Raw genomic sequence first — 17,269 nt, forward strand, 5'->3', positions numbered from 1 at the left:
ACGGGGGGATATAGGGAGCAGTTAGGGGAGGGGATATAGGGAGCAGTTAGAGGAGGGGATATAGGGAGCAGTTATATGAGAGGACATAGGGAGCAGTTTGAAGAGGGGGTGTAGGGAGCAGTTAGGGGAGGGGATATAGGGAGCAGTTAGAGGAGGGGATATAGGGAGCAGTTATATGAGAGGACATAGGGAGCAGTTTGAAGAGGGGATGTAGGGAGCAGTTAGGGGAGGGGATATAGGGAGCAGTTAGAGGAGGGGATATAGGGAGCAGTTATATGAGAGGACATAGGGAGCAGTTTGAAGAGGGGGTGTAGGGAGCAGTTAGGGGAGGGGATATAGGGAGCAGTTAGAGGAGGGGATGTAGGGAGCAGTTAGAGGAGGGGATATAGGGAGCAGTTAGGGGAGGGGATATAGGGAGCAGTTAGAGGAGGGGCTATAGGGAGCAGTTAGGGGAGGGGATATAGGGAGCAGTTAGAGGAGGGGCTATAGGGAGCAGTTAGGGGAGAGGATATAGGGAGCAGTTAGGGGAGGGGATATAGGGAGCAGTTAGAGGAGGGGATATAGGGAGCAGTTAGGGGAGGGGATATAGGGAGCAGTTAGGGGGAGGGGATATAGGGGGCAGTTAGAGGAGGTGATGTAGAGAGCAGTTAGAGGAGGGGATATAGGGAGCAGTTAGGGGAGAGGATATAGGGAGCAGTTAGGGGGAGGGGATATAGGGAGCAGATAGAGAAGGGGATATAGGGAGCAGTTAGGGGAGTGGATATAGGGAGCAGGTAGGGGAGGGGATATAGGGAGCAGTTTGGGGAGGGGATATAGAGAGTGGTTAGGGGAGAGGATATAGGGAGTAGTCAGGGGAGGGGATGTAGGTAGCAGTTAGGGGAGGGGATATAGGGAGCAGTTAGGGGAGAGGATATAGGGAGCAGTTAGGGGAGGGGATGTAGGAAGCAGTTAGGGAAGGGATATAGGGAGCAGTTAGGGGTGGGGAGGTAGGAAGCAGTTAGGGGAGGGGATGTAGGAAGAAGTTAGGGGAGGGGATATAGGGAGCAGTTAGGGGAGGGGATGTAGGAAGCAGTTAGGGGAGGGGATATAGGGAGCAGTTAGGGGAGGGGATGTAGGAAGCAGTTAGGGGAGGGGATATAGGGAGCAGTTAGGGGAGGGGATGTAGGAAGCAGTTAACGGAGGGGATGTAGGAAGCAGTTAGGGGAGGGGATATAGGGAGCAGTTAGGGGAGGGGATGTAGAAAGCAGTTAGGGGAGGGGATATAGGGAGCAGTTAGGGGAGGGGATGTAGGAAGCAGTTAGGGGAGGGGATATAGGGAGCAGTTAGGGGAGGGGATGTAGGAAGCAGTTAGGGGAGGGGATGTAGGAAGCAGTTAGAGTGGGGATGTAGGAAGCAGTTAGGGGAGGGGATATAGGGAGCAGTTAGGGGTGGGGAGGGTAGGAAGCAGTTAGGGGAGGGGATGTAGGAAGAAGTTAGGGGAGGGGATATAGGGAGCAGTTAGGGGAGGGGATGTAGGAAGCAGTTAGGGGAGGGGATATAGGGAGCAGTTATGGGAGGGGATGGAGGAAGCAGTTAGGGGACGGGATATAGGAAGCAGTTAGAGGAGGGGATGTAGGAAGCAGTTAGGGGAGGGGATTTAGGGAGCAGCTAGAGGAGGGAATCTAGGAAGCAGTTAGGGGAAGGGATATAGGGAGCAGTTAGGGGAGGGGATGTAGGAAGCAGTTAGGGGAGGGGATATAGGGAGCAGTTAGGGGAGGGGATGTAGGAAGCAGTTAGGGGAGGGGATATATGGAGCAGTTAGGGGAGGGGATGTAGGAAGCAGTTAGGGGAGGGGATATATGGAGCAGTTAGGGGAGGGGATATATGGAGCAGTTAGGGGAGGGGATGTAGGAAGCAGTTAGGGGACGGGATATAGGAAGCAGTTAGAGGAGGGGATGTAGGAAGCAGTTAGGGGAGGGGATATAGGGAGCAGTTAGGGGAGGGGATGTAGGAAGCAGTTAGGGAAGGGATATAGGGAGCAGTTAGGGGTGGGGAGGTAGGAAGCAGTTAGGGGAGGGGATGTAGGAAGAAGTTAGGGGAGGGGATATAGGGAGCAGTTAGGGGAGGGGATGTAGGAAGCAGTTAGGGGAGGGGATATAGGGAGCAGTTAGGGGAGGGGATGTAGGAAGCAGTTAGGGGAGGGGATATAGGGAGCAGTTAGGGGAGGGGATGTAGGAAGCAGTTAACGGAGGGGATGTAGGAAGCAGTTAGGGGAGGGGATATAGGGAGCAGTTAGGGGAGGGGATGTAGAAAGCAGTTAGGGGAGGGGATATAGGGAGCAGTTAGGGGAGGGGATGTAGGAAGCAGTTAGGGGAGGGGATATAGGGAGCAGTTAGGGGAGGGGATGTAGGAAGCAGTTAGGGGAGGGGATGTAGGAAGCAGTTAGAGTGGGGATGTAGGAAGCAGTTAGGGGAGGGGATATAGGGAGCAGTTAGGGGTGGGGAGGTAGGAAGCAGTTAGGGGAGGGGATGTAGGAAGAAGTTAGGGGAGGGGATATAGGGAGCAGTTAGGGGAGGGGATGTAGGAAGCAGTTAGGGGAGGGGATATAGGGAGCAGTTAGGGGAGGGGATGTAGGAAGCAGTTAGGGGACGGGATATAGGAAGCAGTTAGAGGAGGGGATGTAGGAAGCAGTTAGGGGAGGGGATTTAGGGAGCAGCTAGAGGAGGGAATCTAGGAAGCAGTTAGGGGAAGGGATATAGGGAGCAGTTAGGGGAGGGGATGTAGGAAGCAGTTAGGGGAGGGGATATAGGGAGCAGTTAGGGGAGGGGATGTAGGAAGCAGTTAGGGGAGGGGATATATGGAGCAGTTAGGGGAGGGGATGTAGGTAGCAGTTAGGGGACGGGATATAGGAAGAAGTTAGAGGAGGGGATGTAGGAAGCAGTTAGGGGAGGGGATATAGGGAGCAGTTAGGGGAGGGGATGTAGGAAGCAGTTAGGGGACGGGATATAGGAAGCAGTTAGGGGAGGGGATGTAGGAAGCAGTTAGGGGAGGGGATATAGGGAGCAGCTAGAGGAGGGAATCTAGGAAGCAGTTAGGGGAAGGGATATAGGGAGCAGTTAGGGGAGGGGATGTAGGAAGCAGTTAGGGGAGGGGATATAGGGAGCAGTTAGGGGAGGGGATGTAGGAAGCAGTTAGGGGAGGGGATATATGGAGCAGTTAGGGGAGGGGATATATGGAGCAGTTAGGGGAGGGGATGTAGGAAGCAGTTAGGGGACGGGATATAGGAAGCAGCTAGAGGAGGGGATGTAGGAAGCAGTTAGGGGAGGGGATATAGGGAGCAGTTAGGGGAGGGGATGTAGGAAGCAGTTAAGGGAGGGGACGTAGGAAGCAGTTAGGGGAGGGGATGTAGGAAGCAGTTAGGGGAGGGGATGCAGGGAGCAGTTAGGAAAGGGGATGTAGGAAGCAGTTAGGGGAGGGGACATAGGGAGCAGTTAGAGGAGGGGATATAGGGAACAGTTAGGGGAGAGGATATAGGGAGGAGTTAGGGGAGGGGATGTAGGAAGCAGTTAGGGGAGGGGATGTAGGAAGCAGTTAGAGGAGGGGATGTAGCAAGCAGTTAGGGGAGGGGATATATGGAGCAGTTAGGGGAGGGGATGTAGGAAGCAGTTAGGGGAGGGGATGTAGGAAGCAGTTAGGTGAGGGGATATAGGGAGCAGTTAGGGGAGGGGATGTAGGAAGCAGTTAGGGGAGGGGATATAGGGAGCAGTTAGAGGAGGGGATGTAGGAAGCAGTTAGGGGAGGGGATATAGGGAGCAGTTAGGGGAGGGTATGTAGGAAGCAGTTAGGGGAGGGGATGTAGGAAGCATTTAGGGGATGGGATATAGGGAGCAGTTAGAGGAGGGGATGTATGAAGCACTTAGGGGAGGGGATATAGGGAGCAGTTAGGGGAGGGAATGTAGGAAGCAGTTAGGGGAGGGGATGTAGGAAGCAGATAGGGGAGGGGATGTAGGAAGCAGTTAGGGGAGGGGATGTAGGAAGCAGTTAGGAGAGGGGATGTGGGAAGCAGTTAGGGGAGGGGATGTAGGAAGCAGTTAGGGGAGGGGATGGAGGAAGCAGTTAGGGGAGGGGACATAGGGAGCAGTTAGGGGAGGGGATATAGGGAGCAGTTAGGGGAGGGGATATAGGGAGCAGTTAGGGGAGGGGATATAGGGAGCAGTTAGAGAAGGATATAAGGAGTAGCTAGTGTAGTAATTGCTTAGTATTAATTAGCAGTCACATAATAACTGACCTCCTTATCTGACACATGTAGAATTCACCATCACTATTAGGCTGAAGCTACTTCATGAATTATCAAAAATTTGCTGGAATTCGCCGGAAATAGGGAGCAGTTAGGGGAGGGGATGTAGGAAGCAGTTAGGGGAGGGGATATAAGGAGCAGTTAGAGGATGGGATATAAGGAGCAGTTAGGGGAGGGGATATAGGGAGCAGTTAGAGGAGGGGATATAGGAAGCAGTTAGGGGAGGGGATGTAGGAAGCACTTAGGGGAGGGGATATAGGGAGCAGTTAGGGGAGGGGATGTAGGAAGCAGTTAGGGGAGGGGATATAGGGAGCATTTAGGGGAGGGGATTTAGGAAGCTGTTAGGGGAGGGGATATAGGGAGCAGTTAGGGGAGGGGATGTAGGTAGCAGGTAGGGGTGGGGATATAGGGAGCAGTTAGAGGAGGGGATATAGGAAGCAGTTAGGGGAGGGGATATAGGGAACAGTTAGAGGAGAGGATATAGGGAGCAGTTAGGGGAGGGGATGTAGGAAGCAGTTAGGGGAGGGGATGTAGGAAGCAGTTAGGGGATGGGATATAGGGAGCAGTTAGGGGAGGGGGTGTAGGAAGCAGTTAGGGGAGGGGATATAGGGAGCAGTTTGGGGAGGGGATGTAGGAAGCAGTTAGGGGAAGGGATGTAGGAAGCAGTTAGGGGAGGGGATATAGGGAGCAGTTAGAGGAGGGGATGTAGGAAGCAGTTAGGGAGGGGATGTAGGAAGCAGTTAGGGGAGGGGATGTAGGAAGCAGTTAGGGGAGGGGATGTAGGAAGCAGTTAGGAGAGGGGATGTGGGAAGCAGTTAGGGGAGGGGATGTAGGAAGCAGTTAGGGGAGGGGATGGAGGAAGCAGTTAGGGGAGGGGACATAGGGAGCAGTTAGGGGAGGGGATATAGGGAGCAGTTAGGGGAGGGGATATAGGGAGCAGTTAGAGAAGGATATAATGAGTAGCTAGTGTAGTAATTGCTTAGTATTAATTAGCAGTCACATAATAACTGACCTCCTTATCTGACACATGTAGAATTCACCATCACTATTAGGCTGCAGCTACTTCATGAATTATCAAAAATTTGCTGGAATTCGCCGGAAATAGGGAGCAGTTAGGGGAGGGGATGTAGGAAGCAGTTAGGGGAGGGGATATAAGGAGCAGTTAGGGGAGGGAATATAGGGAGCAGTTAGAGGAGGGGATATAGGGAGCAGTTAGAGGAGGGGATATAGGAAGCAGTTAGGGGAAGGGATGTAGGAAGCACTTAGGGGAGGGGATATAGGGAGCAGTTAGGGGAGGGGATATAGGGAGCAGTTAGAGGAGGGGATATAGGGAGCAGTTAGGGGAGGGGATATAGGGAGCAGTTAGGGGAGGGGATTTAGGAAGCTGTTAGGGGAGGGGATATAGGGAGCAGTTAGGGGAGGGGATGTAGGAAGCAGTTAGGGGAGGGGGTGTAGGTAGCAGGTAGGGGTGGGGATATAGGGAGCAGTTAGAGGAGGGGATATAGGAAGCAGTTAGGGGAGGGGATATAGGGAACAGTTAGGGGAGAGGATATAGGGAGCAGTTAGGGGAGGGGATGTATGAAGCAGTTAGGGGAGGGGATGTAGGAAGCAGTTAGGGGATGGGATATAGGGAGCAGTTAGGGGAGGGGATGTAGGAAGCAGTTAGGGGAGGGGATATAGGGAGCAGTTAGAGGAGGGGATGTAGGAAGCAGTTAGGGGAAGGGATATAGGGAGCAGTTAGGGGAGGGGATGTAGGAAGCAGTTAGGGGAAGGGATATAGGGAGCAGTTAGGGGAGGGGATATAGGGAGCAGTTAGGGGAGGGGGTATAGGTAGCAGTTAGAGGAGGGGATGTAGGAAGCAGTTAGGGGAGGGGATATAGGGAACAGTTAGGGGAGAGGATATAGGGAGCAGTTAGGGGAGGGGATGTAGGAAGCAGTTAGGGGAGGGGATATAGGGAGCAGTTAGGGGATGGGATATAGGAAGCATTTAAGGGAGGGGATGTAGGAAGCAGTTAGGGGAGGGGATGTAGGAAGCAGTTAGGGGAGGGGATGTAGGAAGCAGTTAGGGGAGGGGATGTAGGAAGCAGTTAGGGGAGGGGATGTAGGAGTTAAGAAGCAGCGGTCTTAAGATTGGCCGATTGGCCGCGAATCTGCAGGGGGCGGCATTGCACCAGCAAGCAGTTCACCAGAACTGCTAGTGCAATGATAAATGTCGACAGCCTAGATGTGCGGCGGGCATGGTTCGCTATAGTGGATCATGTCTATCTGCACAATGATAAATGGACCCCCTAGTCTTCTCTATATTTTACCAGTTAACTTACTAAATAAACCTACAACTATGTCTTCTTCCTACACCCCTGCGCCTGTCAGCCTCTCTCACAGATAGATAACCCGTTGCCAGTCAGCACAAAGATTCTATTTCATTTTTAATGACCCTCCAGCTTTCAGAAGATCACTTCAAGCTCATTAGTACAGGTTGGATATTTTTTACAGAAATTATTGCCTGACTTCAATTTAATGTGAAATTCTAGATGAAACGTCAGTGACAAAGTATAAATATGGATAAACAGTGAAAATACACTGGAGGTTGCAATCTATTACCAAGTGAATGTGATAACAAAATATCTATTTACTCCATTTCACCAGTAATACTGGCCTTGGCACAAGATCTTAGATAGATTTTTTTTTCTTTAAATTCTGTGTATTTTCCTCCCCCCCACACACACACATTTTTTAAGAAAAACGTCTCACAAACATCTCTGTGTGTGATAGAAATCAGATGAAGCAGATGTGCTAACTTTAAAGACTGTTTTAAGTTGTGTGATAATTTGCGTATTTGGTGATGTCACGGAAGGAAATATACTGCAATACACAAGCTGGTTCAACCTCCGTTTCATTTATTTTTGAGCCTTATACAAATTACCTTTATATTACATTCTAGGCCTAATCGGTCTCTCCCCAGTCTAAGACTTAACCAACTTAAATAATAATAAATAACTGTCAGCTAGATTACAAGTTATGTGCGCTATAGGGAAATTAACAAACGCAACAAAAGTTGCGTTATTTAACCCTCTATAGCGCAGCCATTACAAGTTTTGAAACAGCTAGCTTTTGCGTGCGATATGGTGGTTTTCAAGCTCCATACCACACAAAATACAAGCACTGTTTTGACGTGCTCGTGCACGCTTCCCCCATAGACATCAATAGGGAGAGCGGGTCATAAAAAAGCCTAACACCTGCGATCGCGGAATGAAAAGCTCTGTAACACAGCCCCATTGATGTCTATGGGGATAAATAACATTTAAACCTAACACTCTAACATAAAAACCACGTCTAGACACAACTAATCTGCCGCCCCCAACATTGCCGCCACCTACATAATGTTATTAACCCCTAATCTTCCGCTCCTGATATTCCTGCCACCTAAATAAAGCTATTAACCCCTAATCTGCCGCCCCCAACATCGCTGCCACTATACTAAAGTTATTAACCCCTTTTCCCCTGCGCCCCAACATCGCACACACTATTATAAATCTATTACCCCTATTCTGCCACTAAATAAAGTTATTAACCCCTAAACCTCTGGTCTCCCACCTCACTGCCAATAAATAAACCTATTAACCCCTAAACCACCAGCCCCCACATTGCAACAACCTAAATTAAACTATATATTAACCCCTAAACCTAACCCTAACGTAACCCTAACCCTAACACCCCCTAACTTTAACTTAATTAAAATAGAGCTAAATTAAACTTACAATTATTAACTAAATAATTCCTATTTAAAACTCAGAGGCCTATTTATCAAGCCATCAACCGCAAATAGGCTGGAATTCCGCAGTGTAATTGTGGAGAGCCTGATTCCCCTTTTTTATCAAAGCCTACAGACTGGCAAAAGTTGAAATTTGTGACGTAACATACGATCCGCCGGTCTCAGTCTGACACAGATCGATGCTTACGTCATTACAGATGTTCCGAATGCAATTTTGGCACTATCTGACTACTTTTGCTAGTTATCAAATATCTACCAGGAACGCTTGCCACTATTCCGGCCCAGCGTACCTGATTTTCAATCCGCCTCCCTGGAGGCGGTGGATGCCATAGGAATCAATGGGAGTCTGAAAGCAGCGAAAGCTAATGTTCGCTGCTGCCCGATATCCCATTGATTCCTACGGGAGAATAAAAGTTACATTTACACCTAACACCCTAACATAAGCCCCGAGTCTAAACACCCCTAATCTACCGCCCTGACACCGCCGCCACCTACATTATACTTATTAGCCCCTAATCTGCTGCCCTGACACAGCCACCTACATTATACTTATTAACCCCTAATCTGCCGCCCCGACACCGCCACCACCTACATTATACTTATTAACCCCTAATCTACTGCACCGACACCGGCGCCACCTACATTATACTTATTAACCCCGACACCACCGACACCTACATTATACTTATTAACCCCTAATCTGCCGCCCCTACACAGCCGCCACCTACATTATACTTATTAACCCCTAATCTACCGCCCTGACACCGCCGACACCTACATAAAGTTATTAACCCCTATTCTGCCGCTCCCGGACCCCGCCGCCACCTACATAATGTTATTAACCCCTATCCCGCTGCTCCCGTAGCCCACTGCAACTAAATAAATGTATTAACCCCTAAACCCCTGGCCTCCCTCATCACTAGCACTTACTAAACCTATTAAGCCCTAAACCGCCAGCCCCCCACATCGCCATAAACTAAATTAACCTATTAACCCCTAAACTTAACAACCCGCTAACTTTATATTAAATATTAACTCATCACTATCTTATAATAAATTTAAACTTACCTTTAGATTTAAATTAAACTATATTAAACTAATAATTAATCTACCCTAACTATTATGCTAAAATTACAATAAACTATATTAAACTAATAATTAACCTACCCTAACTGTTATACTAAAATTACATTAAACTATATTAAACTAATAATTAAACTACCCTAACTGTTATACTAAAATTGCATTTAACTACAAATTAAATTAACTATATTATATTGTTAAAAACCTAACCCTACTTAAATAATTTAAATCTACAATAAAAAAATACAAAGTTACAAAAAACTAACACCTAAGTTACAAAAAATAACAAACACTAAGTTACAAAAAAAAAAATAAACACTAAGTTACAATAAAAAATAAATTATCAAATATTTAAACTAATTACACCTAATCTAAAAGCCCTATGAAAATAAAAAAGCCCCCCAAAATAAAAAAAAACCCTAGCCTATAATAAACAACCAATGGCCCTTAAAAGGGCCTTTTGCGGGGCATTGCCCCAAAGAAATCAGCTCTTTTACCTGTAAATAAAAAATACAAATACCCCCCAACAGTAAAACCCACCACCCACACAACCAAATCCCCCAAATAAAAACCTAACTAAAAAAACGTAAGCTCCCCATTGCCCTGAAAGGTTCCTTTAAATGACGTCATCCAAGATGGTGTCCCTTAGATTCCGATTGGCTGATAGAATTCTATCAGCCAATCGGAATTAAGGTTGAAAAAATCCTATTGGCTGTTGCAATCAGCCAATAGGATTGAGCTTGCATTCTATTGGCTATTCCAATCAGCCAATAGAATGCAAGCTCAATCCTATTGGCTGATTGGATCAGCCAATAGGAATTTTTTCAACCTTAATCTTGGATGATGTCATTCAAAGGAACCTTAATTCGGAAGAAGACGTCGGAAGAAGAGGATGCTCCGCTCCGGATGTCTTGAAGATGGAGCCGCTCCGCACCGGATGGATGAAGATAGAAGATGCCGTCTGGATGAAGACTTCTGCGGGCTTGGATGAAGACTTCGGTCGCTTGGATGAAGACTTCTGCCGGCTTCGATGAGGACTTCTGCCGATTCGTTGAGGATGGATGTCGGCTCTTCAGAAACTGTAAGTTGATCTTCAGGAGTTAGTGTTATGTTTTTTTAAGGGTTTATTGGGTGGGTTTTAATTTTAGATTAGGGTTTGGTCTTTTGAAAAATAGCTAAATGCCCTTTTAAGGGCAATACCCATCCAAATGCCCTTTTCAGGGCAATGGGGAGCTTAGGTTTTTTTAGTTAGGTTTTTATTTGGGGGATTTGGTTGTGTGGGTGGTGGGTTTTACTGTTGGGGGGGTATTTGTATTTTTTATTTACAAGAAAAATAGCTGATTTCTTTGGGGTAATGCCCCGCAAAAGGCCCTTTTAAGGGCCATTGGTAGTTTATTGTAGGCTAGGTTTTTTTTTATTTTGATAGGGCTCCTAGATTAGGTGTAATTAGTTTAAATATTTGATCATTTATTTTTTATTTTGTGTAACTTAGTGGGGGGTTTTTTTTTTTGTAATTTAGATAATTGTATTTTATTAATTTAATTAATTTAATTTTATTGTAATGTTAGGTGTTAGTGTAACTCAGGTTAGGTTTAATTTTACAGGTACATTTGTATTTATTTTAGTTTTAGGGGTTAATAGGTTTATTAGGGTTAAAGTTACGTTAGGGTTAGGTTTAGGGGTTAATAGCTTTATTATAGCAGCGGTGTGGGCGGACGGCAGATTAAGGGTTAATAATATTTAAAAAGTGTTTGCGATGCGGGAGGGCAGCGGTTTAGGGGTTAATAGGTTTATTATAGTGGCAACGATGTCGGGGAGTGGCGGAATGGGGGTTAATACAATTTTTAAACCCCCCCAAATAAAAACCTATCTAAATAAACCTAAGCTCCCCATTGCCCTGAAAAGGGCATTTGGATGGGCATTGCCCTTAAAAGGGCATTTAGCTCTTTTACTGCCCAAACCCTAATCTAAAAATAAAACCCACCCAATAAACCCTTAAAAAAACCTAACACTAACCCCCGATGATCCACTTACAGTTTTGGAAGACTGGACATCCATCCTCATTCAGCTGGTGAAGTCCTCATCCAAGCGTGCAGAAGTCCTCATTGAATCGGCCAGAAGTCTTCATTTAGACTGCATCTTCTATCTTTATCCATCCGGTGCGGAGCAGGTCCATCTTCAAGACATCCGTCGCAGAGCATCCTCTTCTTCCGATGGTCAACAAAGAATGAAGTTTCCCTTTAAGGTACATCATCCAAGATGGCATCCCTTACATTCCGATTGGCTGATATAATTATATCAACCAATAGGAATTAAAGGGTAAAAAATCCTATTGGCTGTTGCAATCAGCCAATAGGATTGAGCTTGCATTCTATTGGCTGATTGGAACAGCCAATAGAATGCAAGCTCAATCCTGTTGACTGATTGGATCAGCCAATAGGATTAAAGCTCAATCCTATTGGCTGATTGGATCAGCCATTATGATTTTTTACCCTTTAATTAGTTAAAATAAATAACTTACCTGTGAAATAAAAATAAACCCTAAGCTAGTTACAATATAACTATTAGTTATATTGTAGCTAACTTAGGTTTTATTTCACAGGTATTTAGTTTTAAATAGGAATTATTTAATTAATAACTGTAACTTTAATTTAGCTTTATTTTAATTATGTTAAAGTTAGGGGGTGTTAGGGTTAGGGTTTAGGGTTAGGTTTAGTGGTTACTAGTTTAAATTAGCTTTTTACGACGTGGGGGGCTTTTGGTTTAGGGGTTAATAGGTTTATTTAGTATATTTCATTGTGGGGGGGCTTGCAGTTTAGGGGTTAATATGTTTATTATAGTGGCGGCGGAATTAGGGCTTAATAACTTTAGTATAGTGGGGGCGATGTTGGGGGACGGCAGATTAGGGGTTAATAATATTTAAATAGTGTTTTAGTTTTAGGGGTTAATAGGTTTATTAGGGTTAAAGTTACGTTAGGGTTAGGTTTAGGGGTTAATAGCTTTATTATAGCAGCGGTGTGGGCGGACGGCAGATTAAGGGTTAATAATATTTAAAAAGTGTTTGCGATGCGGGAGGGCAGCGGTTTAGGGGTTAATAGGTTTATTATAGTGGCAACGATGTCGGGGAGTGGCGGAATGGGGGTTAATACAATTTTTAAACCCCCCCAAATAAAAACCTATCTAAATAAACCTAAGCTCCCCATTGCCCTGAAAAGGGCATTTGGATGGGCATTGCCCTTAAAAGGGCATTTAGCTCTTTTACTGCCCAAACCCTAATCTAAAAATAAAACCCACCCAATAAACCCTTAAAAAAACCTAACACTAACCCCCGATGATCCACTTACAGTTTTGGAAGACTGGACATCCATCCTCATTCAGCTGGTGAAGTCCTCATCCAAGCGTGCAGAAGTCCTCATTGAATCGGCCAGAAGTCTTCATTTAGACTGCATCTTCTATCTTTATCCATCCGGTGCGGAGCAGGTCCATCTTCAAGACATCCGTCGCAGAGCATCCTCTTCTTCCGATGGTCAACAAAGAATGAAGTTTCCCTTTAAGGTACATCATCCAAGATGGCATCCCTTACATTCCGATTGGCTGATATAATTATATCAACCAATAGGAATTAAAGGGTAAAAAATCCTATTGGCTGTTGCAATCAGCCAATAGGATTGAGCTTGCATTCTATTGGCTGATTGGAACAGCCAATAGAATGCAAGCTCAATCCTGTTGACTGATTGGATCAGCCAATAGGATTAAAGCTCAATCCTATTGGCTGATTGGATCAGCCATTATGATTTTTTACCCTTTAATTAGTTAAAATAAATAACTTACCTGTGAAATAAAAATAAACCCTAAGCTAGTTACAATATAACTATTAGTTATATTGTAGCTAACTTAGGTTTTATTTCACAGGTATTTAGTTTTAAATAGGAATTATTTAATTAATAACTGTAAGTTTAATTTAGCTTTATTTTAATTATGTTAAAGTTAGGGGGTGTTAGGGTTAGGGTTTAGGGTTAGGTTTAGTGGTTACTAGTTTAAATTAGCTTTTTACGACGTGGGGGGCTTTTGGTTTAGGGGTTAATAGGTTTATTTAGTATATTTCATTGTGGGGGGCTTGCAGTTTAGGGGTTAATATGTTTATTATAGTGGCGGCGGAATTAGGGCTTAATAACTTTAGTATAGTGGGGGCGATGTTGGGGGACGGCAGATTAGGGGTTAATAATATTTAAATAGTGTTTTAGTTTTAGGGGTTAATAGGTTTATTAGGGTTAAAGTTACGTTAGGGTTAGGTTTAGGGGTTAATAGCTTTATTATAGCAGCGGTGTGGGCGGACGGCAGATTAAGGGTTAATAATATTTAAAAAGTGTTTGCGATGCGGGGAGGGCAGCGGTTTAGGGGTTAATAGGTTTATTATAGTGGCAACGATGTCGGGGAGTGGCGGAATGGGGGGTTAATACAATTTTTAAACCCCCCCAAATAAAAACCTATCTAAATAAACCTAAGCTCCCCATTGCCCTGAAAAGGGCATTTGGATGGGCATTGCCCTTAAAAGGGCATTTAGCTCTTTTACTGCCCAAACCCTAATCTAAAAATAAAACCCACCCAATAAACCCTTAAAAAAACCTAACACTAACCCCCGATGATCCACTTACAGTTTTGGAAGACTGGACATCCATCCTCATTCAGCTGGTGAAGTCCTCATCCAAGCGTGCAGAAGTCCTCATTGAATCGGCCAGAAGTCTTCATTTAGACTGCATCTTCTATCTTTATCCATCCGGTGCGGAGCAGGTCCATCTTCAAGACATCCGTCGCAGAGCATCCTCTTCTTCCGATGGTCAACAAAGAATGAAGTTTCCCTTTAAGGTACATCATCCAAGATGGCATCCCTTACATTCCGATTGGCTGATATAATTATATCAACCAATAGGAATTAAAGGGTAAAAAATCCTATTGGCTGTTGCAATCAGCCAATAGGATTGAGCTTGCATTCTATTGGCTGATTGGAACAGCCAATAGAATGCAAGCTCAATCCTGTTGACTGATTGGATCAGCCAATAGGATTAAAGCTCAATCCTATTGGCTGATTGGATCAGCCATTATGATTTTTTACCCTTTAATTAGTTAAAATAAATAACTTACCTGTGAAATAAAAATAAACCCTAAGCTAGTTACAATATAACTATTAGTTATATTGTAGCTAACTTAGGTTTTATTTCACAGGTATTTAGTTTTAAATAGGAATTATTTAATTAATAACTGTAACTTTAATTTAGCTTTATTTTAATTATGTTAAAGTTAGGGGGTGTTAGGGTTAGGGTTTAGGGTTAGGTTTAGTGGTTACTAGTTTAAATTAGCTTTTTACGACGTGGGGGGCTTTTGGTTTAGGGGTTAATAGGTTTATTTAGTATATTTCATTGTGGGGGGCTTGCAGTTTAGGGGTTAATATGTTTATTATAGTGGCGGCGGAATTAGGGCTTAATAACTTTAGTATAGTGGGGGCGATGTTGGGGGACGGCAGATTAGGGGTTAATAATATTTAAATAGTGTTTGCGATGCGGGAGGGCGGCAGTTTAGGGGTTAATAACTTTAGTATAGTGGTGACAATGTTGGGGAGTGGCGGATTAGGGGTTAATCATTTTTATTAGTCGGGAGTGGCAGATTAGGGGTTAATAACTTTAATATAGTATTTGTGATGAGGGAGGGCCTCGGTTTAGGGGTTAATAGGTAGTTTATGGGTGTTAGTGTACTTTGTAACAGTTTAGTTAAGAGTTTTATGTAACAGTTTTGTTTCGTAAAACTCGTAACTACTGCTCTCAGATTGCGAAACGGATCTCGTCGGTATAGGCTGTAACGCAAGCTTTTAAGCCTCACTGCAAAACTCGTAATGGCAGCGCTATGGTCCCATGAAAAAACATCATTTTTATGAGTGCGGGACTAGCGTTGCTTTACAGGATAAAAGGCTTGCGGTATAGCTATACCGACAAGACTTGCAATGACCATTTTTTCAGCGGTAAAACATGAACGCACAACTCGTAATCTAGGTGCAAGTAAAGACTGTAATCCTTTTAATGTTCTAAATGGAGAATGCATGGCCTGTTCAACCGATAACACCATAGCCTGAACTTTATCTAACGGAAGTCTACACTGCATGTTCACCGTATCTATTTCAATCCCCAAAAAGGTTAAACATGTGCATGATCCTTGCGTTTTCTCATTTGCTAATGGAACTCCAAGGGAAGACATCATCAAATTGATTCTAGTCATCACCTGTTGGCATATATTTGAAATGTTCTCACCATAGAAGTCACCCAAGTAATGAGCTATGCTATCGAAACCTACACTATGGGCGACAGCCCAATGTAAGAATTTTCTAAAAATTCTGCTTCCCGAAATAACTGCAACGTCCCATCAAAAGATTGATATTTTACTGAGCTAAGCAGCGGATCAATGGCATCATTCACTGATTGACTTTTAGGGTATGATAAATGGTGAATTATGCGGAACTTACCCTGTTCCTTCTTTGGAACTACTCCTACTGGCAAAATAATTAGGTTAGGAATAGGGGGAGAAAAGAAAGGTCCCTATTCTCCCTAAATCTTTTTCTTTTTGTATTTTGTATTTAACTATCTGTGGGAACATATATGCCGATTTAAGATTGCAATGTTGAAGAGAACCCTTAACCCCCTCTCCCACTGGAATTTGAAAACCCTCCACAAAACCTTCCCTTAGAAATTGTGCCGCTTGCTGATCAGGGTATATCTGAAGCCAAGGTTCAAGGGCGTGCTTGAGAGGGTTGATTAGGTCTATCGAATACTACCTCTCTCTTCCTGTTACAATCTGCTCCTGGGTGTGTGACACCACAGAATTTGCAGACATGGCAAAAAAGGCACAATGTGCCTTTCTCACAGCGTCGTTCTTGGTATAACCAACATTCCCTACCCTTCTTCCTATTTCTAGTGTTACGAAATGAATTTAATCTATTAATGGGAGGAGGAGAAGAGGGGCGCTCAGGACCCATTCTTGCCCATAATTGCATGTCGGTGGTGTCAAACGTCAAAACAAGGTTCCCTGCCATTTTTCTCCTGTATTCGGAATCATATTCCCGCCAGGCACCCTCTTTATATTTGCGGTATATCCAATGAATAGTGTCAGTATATTTTATAATTGGCCAAAGGATATTTGGCCAAATAGCAGGTAGAAAATATTCTAAAGCATTGAAGCCATTCATCAAATGACTCTGATCTTTTTACCCTTTTTCAGCTAGAGCCCTCAGTCCTTCTCTTTTTGCCTGTAGGCTTCAGCCGACAGAGCAAACACATTTACATATTTTCCCTGCTGATTTTTTTTGGCTTAAGATGCTCATGCAGCAAATGAATAGGGCATGGATAGAGTCTCCATGCAATGCCAATTTTCTATTGGAAGCTACTGGGGGAGAGGGGCCTACTGCGACTTGAACCTGTTCTGACTGTGAAGTACCAAGGAGATTGTTATTGTTACCGATAGAAGGTTTATTTGCCGTTTTTAAAGAGTTTAGGTCATGTAAAACCTTTTTCACTATTTTAAACATTTTTTTCTGACCCTGACCCATATTACCTACAGATGTATCACTATCAGTGTTTGAATCTACTGAAGATGTGTCAGATATATCTTCCCTTTCGTGACAAAATGCAGACTCACCCATTGTTAATAGTGTAGCTGACGTACCAGGCAACTGTCCGTCACTGGAACGTGTATCCCTTGCAGTTCCACCTGAATTACCGGTTTCTGGTAGCTGCTGCTCTGCTTGCTAGCTTGCCTGCTTACTGTGCTGGCCATTAGCCGCAATCTCCTTCAGATGCTCGCCCACTTTAATTGCTTCCTGCAATAGAGAAGAAACATCGCAAGCACCAGAGGAAGAAACCATAGAAGACCTTTGAGCAGAACTCTCACTCCCTACTCCTGCTAGAAATGTGTGATTCATTTCGGATCGATTCGGAAATTCGGCCGAATTTCTTAAATTCAGAGATTCGGATCGAATTGAAATAGTGCCGAATCTACCGAATAAATCTGAATTAGTTTGGATTTATTCGGATTTATTCGGTAGATTTGGATGGCCATGGATTACACTATTATTGTACAGTATATTAGGTTATATC

General features: G+C 44.5%; 1 protein-coding gene across 1 annotated transcript in view; it reads right to left on the reverse strand.

Annotated features, from left to right (window-relative positions):
• LOC128641211 (uncharacterized) overlaps positions 1-16,917 on the reverse strand; it is an 87,916-nt gene extending 70,999 nt beyond the window's left edge. The window contains exon 1 of the transcript XR_008399456.1: positions 16,812-16,917. The gene's annotated coding sequence lies outside the window, so the exon portion shown is untranslated. The remainder of the gene's footprint in view (positions 1-16,811) is intronic.
• Positions 16,918-17,269: the final 352 nt, after the last annotated feature.

This window comes from Bombina bombina, chromosome 10 (assembly GCF_027579735.1).
Source record: "Bombina bombina isolate aBomBom1 chromosome 10, aBomBom1.pri, whole genome shotgun sequence".
In the NCBI taxonomy this organism is placed as follows: domain Eukaryota; kingdom Metazoa; phylum Chordata; class Amphibia; order Anura; family Bombinatoridae; genus Bombina; species Bombina bombina.